The sequence below is a fragment of the Bos mutus genome, chromosome 17, assembly GCF_027580195.1.
Source record: "Bos mutus isolate GX-2022 chromosome 17, NWIPB_WYAK_1.1, whole genome shotgun sequence".
Lineage (NCBI taxonomy): Eukaryota > Metazoa > Chordata > Mammalia > Artiodactyla > Bovidae > Bos > Bos mutus.
Window position 1 is genome coordinate 3,094,209 of NC_091633.1, and position 18,871 is coordinate 3,113,079.

Sequence of the window (18,871 nt, forward strand, 5' to 3'; positions counted from 1 at the left end):
CCCACTCCCTGCAGACACAGTGCTGCTCGTGCCCCTGGGCTTGCCCTCTGTGTCCCTGGCATGACGTCGGCCCACCTTCAGCGCCCCCCGGAATGCCCCACAGGCCACAGTCACAGCCCCTCCCTGCTGCTGCAGGGCTCCTCCAAGGAGCAAGGCCACACTCGCCTGTGGGCTCTTCTGCGTGGAGACACTGGCCGTGGCCTCTCAACGGCCTTGTCAGGCAAGGACTGTACCGTCCCCGGGGGACAGACAGGCAACGGGGCTCGGGGAGGTGAAGTCCGCCCCGTACTCCCCCCGCCCCCTCAACTGCGGGCTAGTCTATCTGCCTCCAGAGCAGCCCCCTCACGCCGGGCTGCAGGGGTCCCTGGCTCACTCCCCTCCTGCCACCCCCTCACCTCTCATGGGGCCCCAGGTGCCCTCGGCGCCCCGTCCTGGGAGTCTGGGGTACCTTGGAGCCTGGCCCCCGGCCGGCCCAGCCTGCGTTCGAGGGGGCCTCTGTGGCGAGTGGGGCGGGGTGGACGGCTGGCCCGGGCCCTGCAGCTGCTTCGATACCAGCCTGTGAGTGCCCAGGGTTTCTAAGACGCCTTGTTTCAGAAATAATCAGCAAGAAACTTATATATATATATTTTTTGATGACGAAAATCTGTAACCCAAGATACAGATTTTTGAAAAAAGTACACAGCATGAGGAACAGACTTCCTTCCATGGCAGGCAGGGTGCGTGGGGGCGGCCATGGCTGAGTCACCGCTGCGCACACCCTGAGCTGGGGGCAGTGCCTGGCCAGCCGCAGAGGGCCCCCCGGCAAGGAGGCGGTGGGGGGGCAGCCGGGCCAGGGACAGGGCTCACCCCACCCATCCAGCCCCACGGCAGCCCTGAAGCAACCCGGAGTCTGGAGACCACACGTGCCGGGCCAGGTCCTGACCCCTCGCCCGACCAGCGAGAACGCTGAGCCGCAAGGTGGCTGGCAGACAGCGACGGTTCCCACTCTGCAGGCCTGAAAACGCAGCTCCTGACACTGAATCGCGGGTTTAGGGCCCTGCCGCTAGGGGGCAGAGGTGGATCTGAACCCAGGCGGTCTGCACGGAGGCGGTTCCTCCTCCTGGATCACCTGAGAAAGGCTCAAATGGCTGGGACGTATCTGGGTGCCGGGCCCTGGGCAAGGCGCTGCCTTGGTGAGTGCACGCTGATGACCTGATGAGGTGGGTCTGGGGGGCAGGAGGTGCTCTGAGATCACCCAGGGCCACAGTTGTGGGTTCTGCAGCCTCCAGGCCTGCCAGCTTCAGAGCTGGGGCTCTGAGTTACAACGCGACCTCCTCTCGCTTCCCGGGTTCACCATGTCTAATAAGCAGAACGGCCACTGATCGGTCAGCGTGGCTGCTGCTGGGCACCGGGAGGGGCATGGGGCGGGGGAACCCTGGCTGTGGTCAGCCGGAACGTGAGCCCCTGTACTCCGAGCCAGAACTGACTGCCCAAACTCTGAGCATCATCCTGCAGGGTGGCCAGGAGTTGGGGTAGGGGGCAGGTCATTGCACCTCAGCAAGTAGCTCTGGGGTCCAGGTCAGGTCCAGCTGCCCGGGACACAGGGAGCTGCTTGCTCTGCTCCTGGGGCGCTGGCTGGGTGTCTGGGGGGGGATGGGAAGGCACTAGGTCAGCAACTGCTGAGCAGTACAGTCTGCCCTGTGGGGAGGGGCAGCCAGTGCCTCCCAGAGAGACAGTGAGGGCACGAGAAGGAAGGGGAAGGGGAGTGAATGGACGACTGATCTTGGGTGCGTCCCAGGAGGCCTGCACAGAGGCGGCAGTCACACACAGGAGGGCAGGGTCGGGAGAAGGGGCACAGAGCTGCAAGCTGGAGCGGGGAAAGGGCACGCTGAGGAGCCTGGGCCTCCATCCTGTGGCCAAACGGACTGTGTGGGCATTTGAGCAGAGGTCCACATTAAAGAAGAGGCTCTGGTGGCGGAGTGCAGGGAGGAGCTTAATGAGGAAGGGGACCCTGGCCCCCAAATGGTGCACTCTGGCCATGTCGAGTCCCAGGTCTCAGTTCAGGGGTCTCTGCAAGCAGCAAATCCATGCTGGACACACAGATAAAGCTCATCAGAGACGCAAATGAGACCACTCGATGTGACCGTGCTCAGGCTGGCAGAAAGGACGGGTGGCATTAACTCCGCTCACACTTTCTGAAAAATGGACCGGCAGATCCCCTCACGTGCATGAACAGGGCAGCTTGCTTCGCGCCCCCCACCTGAGAAGGGAGCTCTGCTGGCGGGCGTGTCGTCCGGGGAAGGAAGACGCTCGTGTGCAAAGTGGCTTAGGCTGCGGTTCTCGAGCAGGTGGCCTTGGGGGCTCTCAGGCTTTTCTGACCCCACATGTCCTCTGTGTCCCCACTTCCACTGGGACTAAAACTCGTGGACGATGAGCTCGTGAGAGGAAGAAAGTAACCGCCCACATCTGAGCAACACGGCAGGCACTGAACTATCCGTAGACTCAAAACCCTACAGAGATGCTACAAGTGCGAGAGCAGCAGCGCCTGAATCCCAGGGCCGCGTCGGAGCCACGCTCCCAGCTACAGGCGCCCTGGCTGGTGGCAGTGCCCACGTGAAGGCCAGGACTCGGCACAGCACAGCCGTGGGGAGGGCCTGCCAGACTGTGCTGGGGGCGAGAAAATGAAGGGGTCAGAGAGCAGAGGCTTGGCCCAAGGGGGCTGAACGGAGTGTCTGTGCCGGAGGAAGGATGGGAGAGCTGGGGGGCACGGCGAGGAGGAGGCCGGGGCAGGAGGAAGCAGCTCTGCCCGCCCGGCCTCCTGCCTCCTTCCCCCCGGCCTGGCCGCCTCTGTGCTGAACCCCTGCTGCCTGCCCGCCTGCCTGCCTGCACGCTGCTGCTCCTGGGGCTTCTGGCATTCAGATCAAACCTGCACACAGGACTTCCCTGGTGGTCCAGTGGTTAAGAATCCACCTACCGATGCAGGGGACACGTGTTCAATCCCTGGTCCAGGAAGATTCCCCGTGCTGCGGGACAGCTAAGCCCGTGAAGCACAACTGCTGAGCCTTGCTGCTTCGCAACAAGAGAAGCCACAAGACTGAACACCGCAACTGGAGAGTAGCCCCCACTCGCTGCAACCAGAGAAAGCCCGTGTGTGGCAACGAAGACCCAGCATGGCTAAAAATAATTAAAAATAAGAATATTAAAACAAACTTGACAGAAAAGCAACTAAGCAGGAGCCCAGCGAGCTGCTCCACCAGCCGCAAAGGCCACGACTCCTGAGAGCCGACACTGGCCTGCAGGTGGGGAGGCCAGGTCTGCCCTTCCTCCCCAGGGAACTCCAGGCCAACGCGCTGGCACCTTCTAAGAACGACGTTCCTCAGCCAGGGGTGCCCGGAGCCTCCCTGGCTCAAGTGACAACAGCAAGCGGCAGCTCCCGGCTGTGGAGCTTGGGAAGAGCCCCCAGTCTGGCCCACGAGCCGGGGAGTGGGGCTGGAGGGGTGGTCAGGGAACGATGCCGGCGGCTCTGGGATGGCGGGACCATGTGCCGCAACAGCCCGTGGCATCAAGGGCTCCAGCCTGTTCTCCCGACACCACCATTTCTAGAAAAGCACCAACTCCCAAAATACCCATTGGATTTCACTGGCTAAATGCAAAAACGAATCCTCCTTTTTGCTAGAAGAGAATAAATCCATGACATTGAGGTTACTGATGCGTTCCCAAGGCAGCGGTCGCAACTTCTCCATCCACCCCAACCGGGCCAGCAGAGCATGGCAGTCCACAGCCAGTGCAGGAGTTTCCAACCCTTGGGGGCTACCCTGGGTTGGCTGGTGTGCCCCCCCAAATTCATGTCCTTCCTGGATCTTCAGAATGTGACCACAGGACTTCCCTGGTGGCACAGTCGATAGGAGTCCACCTGCCAATGCAGGGGACGCGGGTTTGATCCCACATGCCACGGAGCAACTAAGCCTGTCGTCCACAACCCACCGAGCCGAGAGCCGCAACTGCTGAAACCCGGGTGCCTAGAGCCTGTGCTTCCCACACGAGAAGCCGCCCGATGAGAAGCTGCAACTGGAGAGCAGCCCCGCTCACCCCAACTGGAGAAAGCCTGCGATGAAGACCCACTGTGATCAAAAGTAAGTAAAAATTTAAAAAGAATGTGACCTTATTTGGGTTGCTGCAGGTGCCATTAGTTAAGATGATACCGGAGTAGGGCCGGTCCTTGATCTGCCATGACGGATCTTACCGTAAGAGGCAAAGAGGCAGAACACACACGCGCTGATGGAGACTGGAGTGAAGCACTTACGAGCCGAGGGCTGCCGGCAGCACCAGCAGCGGGGACAGGCCTGGACACACTCTCCCTGGGCCACCAGGGAAGAGCCCCGCCCACACCTTGATTTTGGACTTGCGGGCTCCAGAGCCGTGAGAAGGTAAAATTGCGTGGTGTGAAGCCATGGGTTTGTGGAGACTTGTTACTGCAGCCCTGGGAAATGGTTCCTGCGGCTTCAAGTGGCACAGACTTAATTTCCTACAGCCGTGGAGGGCAGAGGCCCTAAGTGTGGGCTTGCCGCGAGGCTGCGCTCCGCTGAAGGCTCCTGGGGAGGGCGTGTCCTCCTTTTTCTGGCTCGTAGAGGCCACTCCCATTCCTTGGCTCGTGGCCCCTTCCTCCATCCTCAGAGTCAGGAGACCGGCATCTTCCAATCTCCTGACTCTGACCCTCCTGCCTCCCTCTCACAAGGACTCAGTGATTACCCCAGGTTATCCAGGTGGGTCCTGCGTAACCTCCCCAGCTCAGGGTCCTCAACTTAACCCCGTGGCCACAATCCCTCTGCCACGGACGGTAACACGTTCACAGGTTCTGGGAATCAGGACACAGACACCTTGGGGGCCGGCACTCTGCCACCACACCGAGGAGCAGCATGCAGAGGCCTCACAGGCCCCTTCGAGCTCCCGCCAGCCTGGCACACACAGCTCTCCCTGACCACTTGGGGGTCTCCTAAAGCCTCCACTGGCCGGCTGTGACTGAGGAGCCCCCGGGCACCACCCGGACCAGGGCTGCTGGAACCCTTTCACCTGGAACTCCTGGGAAGGAGAGGGTTGCCACGGAAACAGCCAGCAGAGCAGAGCCAGGTGGGCTATTTTTAGAACTTTTTTTTTGCCCATCTTTGAGGAAAATGGATCAAGTTTCTGGGTGGGCAAGCCCTGTCAGGGGGCAGTGCAGGCTGGGCTGGAAGGTGCAGGACGGGCACGGTGGGGACGTGGAGTCGGGCGCCCCGCGGCCGCCCCGTTTTGCACTGTTTCTCGCTTGTTTCTCAACCTGGCTTTGCCCTCACCTGCCCGCAAGCACCTCCAAGTCCAGCACAGGGTGAAGAGGACCGTCTCCCCTCCGCCACTGTGGCTGGAGATGAGGAAGAGTTGCCCTGAACCTACCAGCTCGCTCCCCAGTGCTCGGCCAGGACCTGCCTCCATGATGGGAGGAACACCTGAAAATGTGAGAAGAAGGTGGGGGCTTCTCGGAGGTCAAGGCTCAATCCTTGCTAGGCAGGTACCAGGTCACAGACCAGGCAGGGGCCCAGAGTGGGCAGGACCATCAGGGAAGCCCTGTCCCGCTCCCCAAGGAGGCGACCCACAGCCGTTCGGGGTGGGCCGCCAAGGCAGGTGGAGACCAGCAGACAGTCAAGGAGAGCCACTGGCTGGCGAGGGAAGGCCGGGGGGCAGGACCCGGGCTGAGCGCTCCCCCGGCCGGCCCCCTGCCACTCCACAGAAGACAGGGCGGGAGGCCTTGGGAGGAGGGCGCTGCCTTGCAGGTGCACCCTGTGGGAGGCTGGCATGGCGACACCACGGAGGAGGAGGGGGCTGCCCCAGGGCGGGGTAGCAGGCGCGCTAGGCCGCAGGTGGGGCGACCAGAGCCTGGAGGACACGCACCCCTGAGGTGCAGCCCCCAAGGCAGGCCAGGGGCCTCCGTGCCGGACGGTGAGGCAGGGGGACCAGCCCAGACGTGACCAGCGCCACCGAGGGCCCCTGGGAACAGGGCTGCCCCTCCACCAGGACACTGTCGGTCCTTCCTGACTGGGGAACCCAGAAGGAAAGCAGGGCTGTCTTCCCAAGGCAGAGTCTGTGGGTCACTAGTCCTGCAGGGGGCTCTGCAGAAAAAGGAAACAATGATTAAAAAAAAAAAACTTTCAAAAACAGAGTGAATAATGTCCCTTCCCCCGAAGCAGATAGGTGACCAAAAGCTCCGAGAAGCTCGGCCTTGAGGACCCTGGAGGGCATGTCGGGATCTGTTAGAAACATCAGGTAACAAGAATAAATCGCGAAGCCCTGGCAGGCAGGGGAAAGGCGCAAGCCAGAGCGCAGGCGTCAGGTGGCCTGTCTCCCTTCCTCCCTCTGGCGGTCGGCATGGTGTGCCGAGGGCGGCTCCCTTTGCAGCGGGGTGCAGGGGTGGCCCCCTGACCAGGACAGCTGTCGACGAGGCTGAGTGGGCCACCAGGGGTGGGCGCCCCGGGCTTTGCTCCGCTTCCACCAGAGACGTGGGGGCACAAACCGCACCCCACAAACATGAATCTGGAGGCCGTCACCAGCATGACTCTGCTCTCCCCACGGAAAAACACCCCCTGGGGAACCTGCCCTGGCTGGAGAGGCCAGCGGAAGGCTGGGCAGAAATCTCAAGACAGCAAAGAAACACTCTCCCTTTCCTCTCCCTGGAGGGGCTGGGGCCCAGGGTCAGAGCCGTGAGCCACGACGACGAGTGAAAGAAATCCAGGCGCCAGAGACGCCCCCCGACCCGGCGCCTCCCTCCTTGGCAGCGCCCAGGACCCGGGGCCACGCAGCGTCCTCAGGGTGACGGACGGCTCTGGCCGCAGGGCCCCTCTCCGGGGAGGCGAACACTGGTGCAGAGATGGAGCACAGAAATAGACGCGCAGTTCCAACTGCGGCATCTGCTGCGACGCTGAAGGCAACCTGCCAGCCACAGCCCCTGCCCGCTGGCAGAGCGCCCAGCCCAGCGCGCTTCCACCCTAGCCAGGAGCCCACGGGTCTCCTGAAGGAACAGGGGTGCGCTGCCGGGGCTGCTGTTCCATGGCCCCCCCACCACCACCCCTGCCAGGCCTCTGGACTCACTCACCTGCCTTGTCCTGGTCTGCGGCTCGCCCAGGGTCCCAAGGGGCAGAGGTGGGCTGCCCCTCAGCCAACCTGAGGCAGGGGTATAAGAGCACGACTCCACGCCGGCCGGGTGTGGGCGGAGACACCGCAGCCCACCCCCTGGCATGTGAGCCCTTGTTAAGGGGCACGGACGCTCCCCTCCCTCTGACCTGCTGGTGTTGGGAGCCATCCCACCTGCGTCTCAGCACGCAGACCCTCCCCGAGGTGCCAGGCCCGCCCAGACAACAGTCAGCCTTGATGGGGGAAGCTGCTGCGCTCCCCCAGCCTCCACCACAGGCCCCCAAACTCCACCCCACCGACCGCTTGGCCCCTGGCTCACAGAAAGCCTGGCAGGCCCACCCTTCTTGGGAAGGGCCTCAGTATTTTTGGAAAAGTGTCTCCAGGAGGTTTTACACTGTGGCCGGGTGAGAACTGTGAGGCCTCCCCAGCTGTGTTGCCTTGATGCTCTCTGTCCCCCTGCACCCCAGCTCGGGTGTTGCCCCCTGCCAGCTCTGCAGACAGCCAGCAGGGCTGAGGGGCTCCCATGGACCCCAGGCGTCTGGCTCTGGGGGCTCCATATTTCCGGGGCCCTATGCTGCCTTCTGAGTAACCAAAGAAGATGAAAGTTCTATCGTCTTGGCAGCTCAGGAGATCACACAGAATTTCCACGCTGGAATCCAGCCTTTGTCCACAGAGCCCAAAGGCAGCTTGGGTGTCGGGGTCTCGCCTCTGCTCCGAGGCCTTTTCTCCACGGCAGCATCACCAGTTAGCAGCCGCCCGGGTCCCATCGCACCATCAGCTGCGACCCCATGGACCGGGGCTGTGCTGGGGACGCCAGGATGGCTTCTTTCTGCCCCCGTCAGCCCAACCCCCCTCCCGTTCCTCCCCGCCAGGCAAGGGCACCCACCCCTCCGCTGCCTGTTGTGGGACCAGCGACCCCAGAACAATCAGAGCGTCCTGGGATGGATAACAAGGAGCTCCACCTGTGGGAGTGTTTGGTTTTAGCTCAGCACCCACACCGGTCTCGAGTTCGGAGGTCTGCGGCTGCACGAGAAGCCGCTGAGCTGGGGCGGCACAGCTGAGCCGTCACAGGAGCCACCGGCTTACATTTCCCTGGCCTGACGACGGCCACGGCTGCTTATCCTCGGAAAAAATCAGACTTCCACGAGACCACATGAGAGAACTTTCCATGCAGGGCTGTGTCTGGGCCTCAGTGACAGAGAGTGACTGAGGCAGGGGGCTCATCACCTCGGAGCCAAGGGGCCCCGGGCGGCAGAGGCAGCCTCGTGTCTCTGATGGCAACCCTGGGAGAGGAAACCTGGCGGAATGTGTTCAGAGTGAGGCCAAGAGAAAGCAGCAGGGGTGGGGTGTGTTTGGAGGCTGTCCGGCTCCTCCAAAGGCCCTTTTATTCCTCTCCTTGTTCTGGGTCCCCATCCATGCAGCGGGAGCCTGGCCAGGCCGTGTGTTTGCATGCCTCTGAACATTCCTCCCGGAGGACATGAGGGACAGTGGACAATCCTCGTCGTGACCCACCGTCCTGGGGAGCCCCGACCCACAACTGACCGGGGAGGCTGGGGACAGGGGTTGGCGCGGCCGGGGAAGGCATTCCTGCCCCTGGACGACATCGAGGCTTCCCAGTACCAGTCCAGCCTCCGCTGTCTCCTATGTCCCCAGGTCACTAGGGAGACTGCCGGGCCAGCAGGGCCTTAGCTCAGGTGTTGGTTTGGCCACCAGTAGGCTGTGTGACTTTGAGCAGGTCTCTACCTTCTCTGGGCCCCAGAGTTTGCTCCTGAGAGGAGGGGTCTACCGGGCAGACCCACACTGCTCTGGGGGAAAGGCTCACTGCTACGGTTAATACAGAAGTTAACGCAGATGTGCACGTGCACTCTATCCTGGGGGCGCCTGGGAGGGGGAAGGGAAGGGGGAGGAAACGGCCCTGTGACCAAGCAAGCAGCCCCACCCCACCCCAGTTTGCTGAAGAAGCCCTGGGAGCCAGGCCACCGTGAGACGGGGCAGAACGATGACTGCGAGAGTAACCGCATCCCAGCAGAGCAGGCAGAGCCCAGATCTACCACCTGGGAGTCAGAACTGGGGCTCAGACCCAGAGCCGGGGGAAGGAGACGGGGCGGGGGGAGAGGCTCAAGGGAACCGGACCCCAGCCCCAGCCCTCGGCACAGTTCCTTCCCCATCGCCTCCCCACCTGCTGGACTAGGAGGGCGGGCAGCCACCCCACAGCTCAGAGGGCCCTACCAGCAGGACCCCTGCAGACACTACCACGGGCAGGGGCTTCCAAGGCTTGGCTGGGAAAAAGCCACTTGAGCCGTGACGGCTAAGGAGGAAAATCAATCTGAAAACAGACCCCGGAAAAGTCCACATTCGGGAAGGAAGCTGGGCCAAAGATGAACGAGGCGGGACTTCACTGGCCCTTTGCTCCCGAGAACGGGGTCAAGGCTTGTGACCACGGACGTCTGATGGCCCCGGGCTCCGCCCTCCAGCTCGCCCAGCCTCGGTCGGAAAACAGTTCCTACAGGGCCAGGAGCGTCGTTCTCAGGGTCTTGGCTGTTACATTTCTCACTGTAAATCAAGAGGTTGGCTTTCTGCTTTCTAGAAGAAACAGAAATTGGAAATTCCAACTTGTGATGGTATTTGTGAAGACGCTGAAAGTGACTGTCCCTAAAAACTGCAGGGGGTGACCAGGAGCTGGTGCCCAGGGGCAATATGGCCATGGGGAACCGTGGGGAGGGGCACGTGGTGGAAGCGACAGCCTCTGTGGGGCCCGGGAGGGGAGGGGCAGCAGAGACGGGGGACGAGGGGGCGTGGAGGGAAGAACCCCGTCTCATAGAGTAGGGCCACCCGGCCGCCTGGGGCCGTGCCGGCGGGCACCCTGCCCCAGTCCTGGGGACCCCTCCTCAGCAGCTGGTCCCGAGCCCCCGGGGAGGCGCCTGAGCCTGAGCTGAGGTCCTCTGAGCCTGTCTGGGGGCTTCCCCTCAACTGCAGAGCCCAGGGAGTTCTCACTGAGGCGGCGGGACGGAGGGAGAAACCTGGACATACTGAAGGAAAGATACACACAGCGCTTGCGGGCGTCGGAAGACAGTCTCGCACGGTCTGACACCCCACGGCCAGGCGGGCTTGAATTACAACCCCTAGCTCTGCAGAGACCCAACATCTTTGGGCCAAGTTTCCACCCGAGACCCGTCTCCAATTGGCTCCACAGTGGCCTGGGTGGGGGGCTCCCCTTAAATAGGTCAACTTTCTGCAGTCCTAGTCCCAGGCCCACCTGGGCAGGAAGGGGAGGGACTGATGGAACAGGTTGGTGGGAGGCTCTGGGGGGCTGTGTGGAGGGGTTTTTCAAGGCCACTTTGGACTGGAGGACCTCGGGGCCATGGGCTGGCTGTGTGCACAAAAGGCCCCTTTCCTGGAGCTGGCGAGGCCGGGGCAGAGACCCAGGCAACGACAGAGGCTCCCTGCCTGCTGACAGCACACAGTCAGCCTGCAGTTTCGCGCAGCCTCCCGGCCCGGGTCTCGCCACACCCCGGGGCTGTGGGCTCCACTTCCGGCGCCCTTCGGTGTCAGGGGCGCTGCAGAGGTCCTGCCCCCGCCACCCAGTGGGCAGCTTGACTCCGGGATCTGGATGCTGGGGCCCTGAAAGCAGATGTGCCGGGGCGACGGGCACGTGAGCCAGAAGACAAGGAAGGAGCGGCTTCCTTACAGAGCAGGGAGAAAGGACCCTGGCACTTTATAGTTCATGAAAACGTCCTTCAAAAGTAGAGGTGGAATAAAGATGTGTTCGGATAAATAAAACCTGAGAGAACTTGTGGTTCGCTGCTCTACAGTAAACGTGAAAGTAAGTTCGTCAAGCCGAGAGGAAGTGATACCAAATGGCAACTCAGATCCACACAGAGGAGCGAAGAGGGCTAGAAATGACGGCGGGCAGGACCCTGCAGGGTCTCTCGGGTACAAACGCCCCTCTGAGTCTGGTTTGTAGGAAGGAGGCTTTAGTCCCCCCGGGTTCCGAAGAGCAGGCACAAACAGTTACTAGTCAGGGAGGAGGGGGGATGCAGAACGAAGGAAAAGCGGTGAAGGGAGGAAAGCGATGACACGACTCAGCATAAACCGAAGTCCCAGTTCCTCCACAAGGCATTCACACGACAATCAGACACGCGTCTTTGGACTCTCTGCAGGATGGTGACCCTCACGCAGGTGGAGGATGCAGACTACGCTGAGCACAGGCACACACACCCCAGGCTGGTCGGAACCAGAAGGCTGACGATTCTGATTCCGGAAACGTTCCCCTGTTACCACCCACCAGTCAGAAGAAGGCCACGCAGCCTATGGACCTCACCCCAAATGTCGCCTTTAAATTCAAACCGTCCCTGAAAGCCATCGGAGTTTGGGTCCTTTGAGCAGGAACCTTCTCCTTGCTTGGCGCCCTGCAAATGAGCACTGAACTTCCCTTTGCCACAGACTGGTGCTGAGAGGACCCAAGTCCGGTTCGGTAACAGAAAAGATAAATGTGTGAGTGAACATAACAGAGGCTGGTTTTCCTCCCTTTTAAATTTTGTTTAAAGGTAACTCATATAGCAAGTTAAAAAAGTGTGTTGTATCTTCAAAAGTAAAGCAGGATGCAGCAGAAAGAGGGGGAGGGACCATGGAAGTATATTGTTGTTAAGGGTCTTACTTACAGCTGAAATGGTATATGATTTGAAGGAAGACTGTAATAAGTCAAAGATGCCTAATGTAAACCCTACAGCAACCACTGAAAAGAGAGATATACAGTTATGAGCCAATAAAGGGGAAAAATGAATACTAAAAATATCACAGATGGCAGGAAAAGAGAAAAAAAGAACAAAACAGATGAGACCAAACAAGCAGCAAAAGAGTAGATATAAACCCAAACACATCAAGAATTGTTGTTGTTTAGTTGTTAAGTCGTGTCTGACTTTTGTAACTCCATGGACTGTAGCCTGTCAGACTCCTCTGTCCATGGGATCCTCCAGGCAAGAATACTGGAGTGGGTTGCCATTTCCTCCTCCATGGGATCTTCCTGACCCAGGGATCGAACCCGAGTCTCCTGCATTGCAGGCAGATTCTTTACCACTGCGCCACCTGGGCTTCTCATATCAATAATTACATTAAATTAAAATGTTCTCAACATTCTAAAAGTCAGAGCCTTTATCAGACTGGATTAAAAAGCAAGACCCATTATAGGCTATCTTCAATAAAACCCCTTTAAATATTAGAGCATAGATAAAATAACCAACCACATGCTTTCTACAAGAAACACACTTTAAATATAAAGACATTGATGGGTTTCACTTTTAAGTAAAATACTAGGAAAGGAAACACCAGGCATTTGGCAATTACAAGAAAGCTGAATGACCTTAATAACATCTTAAAAGAGGCTTTAGGATAGAGATAAAGAGGAAAGTTCCATAATGACAAAAGAAGTCAATTCATTATGAAGACAATCTCCTGGTTGGGCGTGCACTTCCTAAGAGTCTGAAAGTAGATGAAGCAAAACCAGAAGTGAAATCTGCAGTTACAGAGATTTCAATACCACTCTCTCAGCAATTGCAGGAAGGTACAGACAGAAGAGAGATTTGGGAGATGTGAATCTTCAAGTATCCTCCACCCATCAACTTGAGTTAAGTGACGTTTATAGCACACCACACCCTGCAATGGTAGAATACCCATTTTTTTCCAACAATATGTGAAGTTTTCACCAAGACAGAGCAGTGCTAGGCCGTAAATCAGATCTCAAATTTAAAGTGATAAGATGTATGTTCTGTGGCTACTACAGAATTAAATTAGAAAGCAATACCAAAAATAAACCTGGAAAATACCCTAATATATGCAAATTAAATCACACACTTCTAAATGACTAATGGGTGAAATAAAAACCCCAAGGAAAATTAGATAATATTTGTAATTGAATGATAAAGAAAGTACAACATATCAAAATGTTAGGTAGTTAGAACAGGGAAAAGGAGTCCAGAATGGCGGTTGCTAAAAGATAAGGCCGAGTTAGGGTTAGCCCGAGAAGATAGAACAAAGGAAGGTCCAAGGACCGGAGTGAGGACCTCAGGTAAAACAAACAGCACTCCTGGCTGGCCCAATTTACACAGGACAGGCCCAGGGGAAAAAGCATATAAAAAGAGGAGCCAAAGGGCTCGCTCTCTCTCTCTTCCCCCACCACCCCGCCCCAGCTTTGGATCGACATGCCCTCACTCCTCGAAGATGGGTTTTCCTGCTATCTTCTACATAAAATAGAGCTGTAACACTGAGCTGTAACACTGATTTGTCTAAGACTTATAACACATTCTGTCCAAGACCCTAGAGCTGTGACACGCCGAGGGGGCTTTAATGTCCATCACTCCAAATCTTTGTAGCGAGACAAAACCGAGGAGCATAAACTCGCCTGAGAAAAATTTATGGGATGCAGCCAAAGCAGTGCTTGGATGAAAATGCATAGCTTGAATAGCTTCTTACAAAAAAAGAAGGGAGGTTTAAAATGAGTGATCTAAGCTTCCACATTAAGAAAACTTCCCTGGTGGGCCAGCGGCTAAGACTCGATGCTCCCAATGCAGCGGGCCCGGGGTTCAATCCCTTTTCAGAGAACTAGATCCCACACGTCACAGCAAAGAGTTGGCATGCCACAACGAGAATGATCCCGCATGCCACAGCAAGGATCAGAGATCCCCAGTGTTGCAATTAAGACCTGGCACAGCCAAATAAATAAATGTTTCTTAAAAATAAAATGTGATACAAATGAATTTACTCACAAAACAGAAACAGACTCACAGACATAGAAAATAAACTTATGATTACTAAAAGGGGAAGGGGGTGGGGAGGACACGTTAGGAGTTTGAGGTTAGCAGATACACACCGCTATACATAAAACAAACAACGAGCTGCTACTGTGTAACAGGGAACTGTATTCAACCTCTTGTAATAATCCATAATGGAAAAGAATATTTCGGTGTGTGTATGTGTGTAACTGAATCCCTGTGCTGTACATGAGAAAGTAACATAACACTGTACTAATAAATCAAATGTACTTCTTTTTTTTTTTTTAAAAAAAAAAGGAGCTCAGCTGACAGATTCGACTAAACATTTAAGGAAAAAACAACATAGGTTCTACACAAACTCTGTAAGAAAATTAGAGGAGGGAACACTTCCCAATTCACTTTATGATGCCAGTATTACTTGATAACAGAACCAGACAAGGACATTACAAAAAAAACCCAAACAACAACAAAAACTGCAGCCCAGTAATATCCTTCACGAACAGAAACAAAAATCCTCAGAAAGATATCAACAAATATAATCCAGCAATACATAAGAAGGGTAATACATCTTCATTAAGTGAAGTTTGTCCCAGAAAAGCAAGGTTGGTTTAACATTTAAATATCAATCAAGGAAAGACAACCCAATTAACAATGGAATTTGAATAGACATTCCTCCAAAGAAGATATACAGATGGTCAATAAACACATGAAAAAATATGACGCAGCTGCTCTGGAAGACTGCTGCTGCTAAGTCGCTTCAGTCATGTCTGACTCTGCGCGACCCCATAGACAGCAGCCCACGAGGTTCCCCCGTCCCTGGGATTCTCCAGGCAAGAACACTGGAGTGGGTTGCCATTTCCTTCTCCGCTCTGGAAGACAGTTCGGCAGTAATAACCCAGCAATCCCATCCTGGGTATCCACCCAAGAAAAATGAAAACTTTGTCCACGTGAAAACTTACACACGAATGTTCACAGCACAGCAGATTCCTAGTGGCCCCAACTTGAAACAAACCAAATTTCCGTCAACTGATGAATGGATAAAAGTGGTATATCCATGCAGTGGAATACTTATTTGACAACTTTTAAGGAATAAAATGTCAACCCTAAAGGAAATCAACCCTGAATATTCATTGGAAGGACAGCTGCTCAAGCTGAAACTTCAATACTATGGCCACCTGATGTGAAGAGCCAATTCACTGGAAAAGATCCTGATGCTAGGAAAGATTGAGGGCAGAAGGGAAGAGGGTGGCAGAGGATGAGATGGTGAGACAGCATCACCAAACTCAATGGACATGAGTTTTAAGCAAACTCCGGGTGACTGAAGGACAGAGGAGTCTGGTGTGCTGCAGTGCATGGGGTCACAAAGAGCGGGGCAGAACTGAACACACACACACACACACACACACACATGTGCTGTAACATCTGAGAACTTGTTAGAAATGCAAATCTTCAGGCCCTATCCCAGACCTTCCAAACCAGAAGAATCTGGGGGTGGTGCCAAGGGCCAAAATATAAGAAGCCAATATAACTCATCATTTTTACAGACTGCAAGAAAAATATTCAACAAAATTCAACATCCATTCATTATAAAATCTCTCAGCAAACTAGGACTGAAAAGGAAATTTCTGCAACATTGTAAGAGACGGGCAGGGACGTCCCTGCTGGTCCAGTGGCTAAGACTCTGCACTCCCAATGCAGGGTGCCCAGGTCTGACCCCTGGACAGGGAAGTAGATCGCACACGCCCCAACTAAAAGGAGAAAGAAAGATTCCGCACACCGCAACGAAGACCAAACATCCCGTGTGCCACAACTAAGACCCAGAGCAGCCAAGGAAGTAGAGAAACACACAAATATTAAATCATCTTTTAGAAGATCTGCAAAAAAACTTATATAATGTACATCAAAATGTTTGTATGTTTGTGGGCTTGCGCATTTTTATTTCCTCATGTTTTGCTGTATTTTTCCGTTATTCTATAGATGTGAGTCAGGCCTGATTCTTATCCTTTACGTGCTCACATTCCCCAGGGAGCCCTAACACTGGAGCCCACGTTGGAAGAGAGGCACGCTTCACCTTCAGACTCCTTGTGCCTCAACCAAGGACCGCACTGAGTGCTTCGGTTCCACGAGGCTGTTCCGAGGACCGTCTCAACTGGACAGCTGGGTGCCACCGAGGCGTGGTGATGAGCTCCAGATGTTAGGAGCTGGGCTTGGTACCACCGAGGCATGGTGACGAGCTCCAGATGTTAGGAGCTGGGCTCTACCGGTCACTCCAATATGGCCCGGGATGTCACCTCTCCAGTTTCAGCTTTCTTATATGTAAAATGGGAAGAACTGAACAGCACACACCCTGAGATAAGCTGGGGGACTTGAACTACAAGATGTCAAAATGTCTTTATTAAGTACTTAAGGCAGGGTGATACCAGCACATGAGGGGGAAAAAAAAAACAACTGACCTGGGAAATGTTCATGGCAATTCAAGGCTATTATTCATCATTGCCAAAAAAGGAGAACCAACTCTGCTACAACAGCAAGTGTTGCAGAGGATGATAAAGGGCATCCATCTACTGCCAGTGGAGGGTAAAAATAATACTGGGCTGGCCAAAAAGTTTGTTTGTGTTTTTCATAAGATGATACGGAAAAACCCAAATGAATTTTGGGGCCAACCCAATATAACCACTTTGGGAAATGACGTGGCATTATTTTTCAAAGCTCGTCATTCACATATTACACAACCAGAAATGGCCCTCGTGGGTATACCCTTGACAAACTTCTGTACACGTGTGCCTGGAGATGTGTACAATAATGTTGTCCGCAGCAATGTTCATTTTGCTAAGCATCAGAAACATATCCCATGTCCATCAACAGAAGTGGCGTGAACGAACTGTGAAGGAGTCAGCATTTCCCCTCCTGGGTATTTATCCAAGAGGAATGAAAGCAAATGTCAGCAGAAAGCCTTGCATGAAAACGTCCAGAGCAGCTTTGTCTGAAACAGCCCCCAAACTGAAAAGAGGTCAAGTGGCCATCAGCGGGAGAATGCATCAACTATGCTGCATTCATACAGTAAAACAAGTACTAAGCATGAAAAAGCAAACTTATGATTGTGTGACAGCACGGATGAACCTCAAAAACATTAAGCTGAGGACTTGCCAGGTGGTCCAGTGGCTAAGACTGAGTTCCCAAAGCAGGGGGCACAGGTTCAATTCCTGGTTGGGGGACTAAGATCCTGTATCCTGCATGCCGCATGCCATGGCCAAGAGAAAGAATAGATAAATACATTTTAGTTTTTTTAAAAAAGAATGAGATGCCATTCCTAACTCTCAGCAGGTTGTGTGTATGTGTGTGGGTGCTCAGTCATGTCCAATTCTATGCGCCCCCATGAACTGTACCCCGCCAGGCTCCTCTGTCCATGGGATTCTCCAGGCAGGAATACTGGAGTGGATAGCCATTTCCTCCTCCAGGGAATCTCCCCAACCCAGGGATCGAACCTGCGTCTCTTATATCTCCTGCACTGGCAGGTGGATTCTTTACCACTAGCGCCACCTGAGAAGCCCCAGCAGGTTTCAAAATGCTATTGAATGCTGATGTGGGTGTGTGGCAAGATTAGCTCTGGGTTTGAATATTTATTAAGGTTGTTGTTCAGTAATTGAGTCGTGTCCAACTCTTTGCCACCTCATGGACTGTAGCATGCCGGGCTTCCCTGTCCTTCCCTATCTCCCAGAGTTTGTTCAACTCATGTCCTTTGAGTCAATGATGCCATCCAACCATCTCATCCTCTGCTGCCCTCTTCTCCTTTTGCCTTCAATCTTTCCCAGCATCAATATCTTTTCCAATCAGTGGGCTCTCTGCATCAGGTGGCCAACATGTTGGAACTTCAGCTTCAGCTACAGTCCTTCCAATGAATATTCAGGGTTGATTTCCTTTAGGATTGACTGGCTTGATCTCCTTGCTGTCCAAGGGACTCTCAAGTGTCTTTTCCAGCACCACAGTGCAAAAGCAGCAATTCTTTGGTGCTCAGCCTCTGTTATGGTCCAACTCTCACAGCCACACATGACTTCTGGGAAAACCATAGCTTTGACCACTGGACCTTTGTAGGCAAAGTGATGTCTGCTTTTTAACACACTATCTAGGCTTGTCATAGCTTTCCTTCCAAGGAGCAGGCATCTTAATTTCATGGCTGCAGTTACCATCCACAGTGATTTTGGAGCCCAAGAAAATAAAGTCTGTGACTGTTTCCACTTTATCCCCTTCTGTTTGCCATGAAGTGATAGACCAGACGCCATGATCTTAGTTTTTTGAAAGTTGAACTTAGATTTTTGAATGTTTACGCCAGCTTTTTCACTCTCCTCTTTCACCCACATCAAGAGGCTCTTTAGCTCTTCGCTTTCTGCCATTAGAGTGATGTCATCTGTATATCTGCGGCTGTTGATATTTCTCCCTGCAATCTTGATTCCAGCTTGAGATTCATCCAGGCCAGCATTTCATATGACGTACTTCGTATAGAAGTTAAATAAGCAGGGTGAAAATATACAGCCTTGACGTATTCCTTTCCCAATTTCGAACCAGTCCATTGTTCCAGACTCCATGTCTGGTTCTAATTGTTGCTTCTTGACCTGCATACAGGTTTCTCAGAATACAGGTAAGGTAGTCTAGTATTTCCATCTCTAAGAATTTTCCACAGTTTTCTGTGATCCACACAAAGGCTTTTGTGTAGTCAATGAAGCAGATATTTTTCTGGAATTCTCTTGCTTTCTCTATGATCCAATGAGTGTTGACAGTTTGATCTCTGGTTCCTCTGCCTTTTCTAAACCCAGCTTGAACATCTGGAAGTTCTTGGCTCGTGTACTGTTGAAGCCTAGCTTGAAGGATTTTGAGCATTACCTTGCTAGGATGTGAAATGAGCACAAATTTGCAATAGTTTGAACATTCTCTGGCATTGCTAATTCTTTGAGACTAGAATGAAAACTGAC

General features: G+C 54.6%; 1 protein-coding gene across 1 annotated transcript in view; it reads right to left on the reverse strand.

Annotated features, from left to right (window-relative positions):
* Window positions 1-18,871, reverse strand: part of OSBP2 (oxysterol binding protein 2) — a 123,002-nt gene that overhangs the window by 25,682 nt on the left and 78,449 nt on the right. The gene's annotated exons all lie outside the window — the stretch shown is intronic.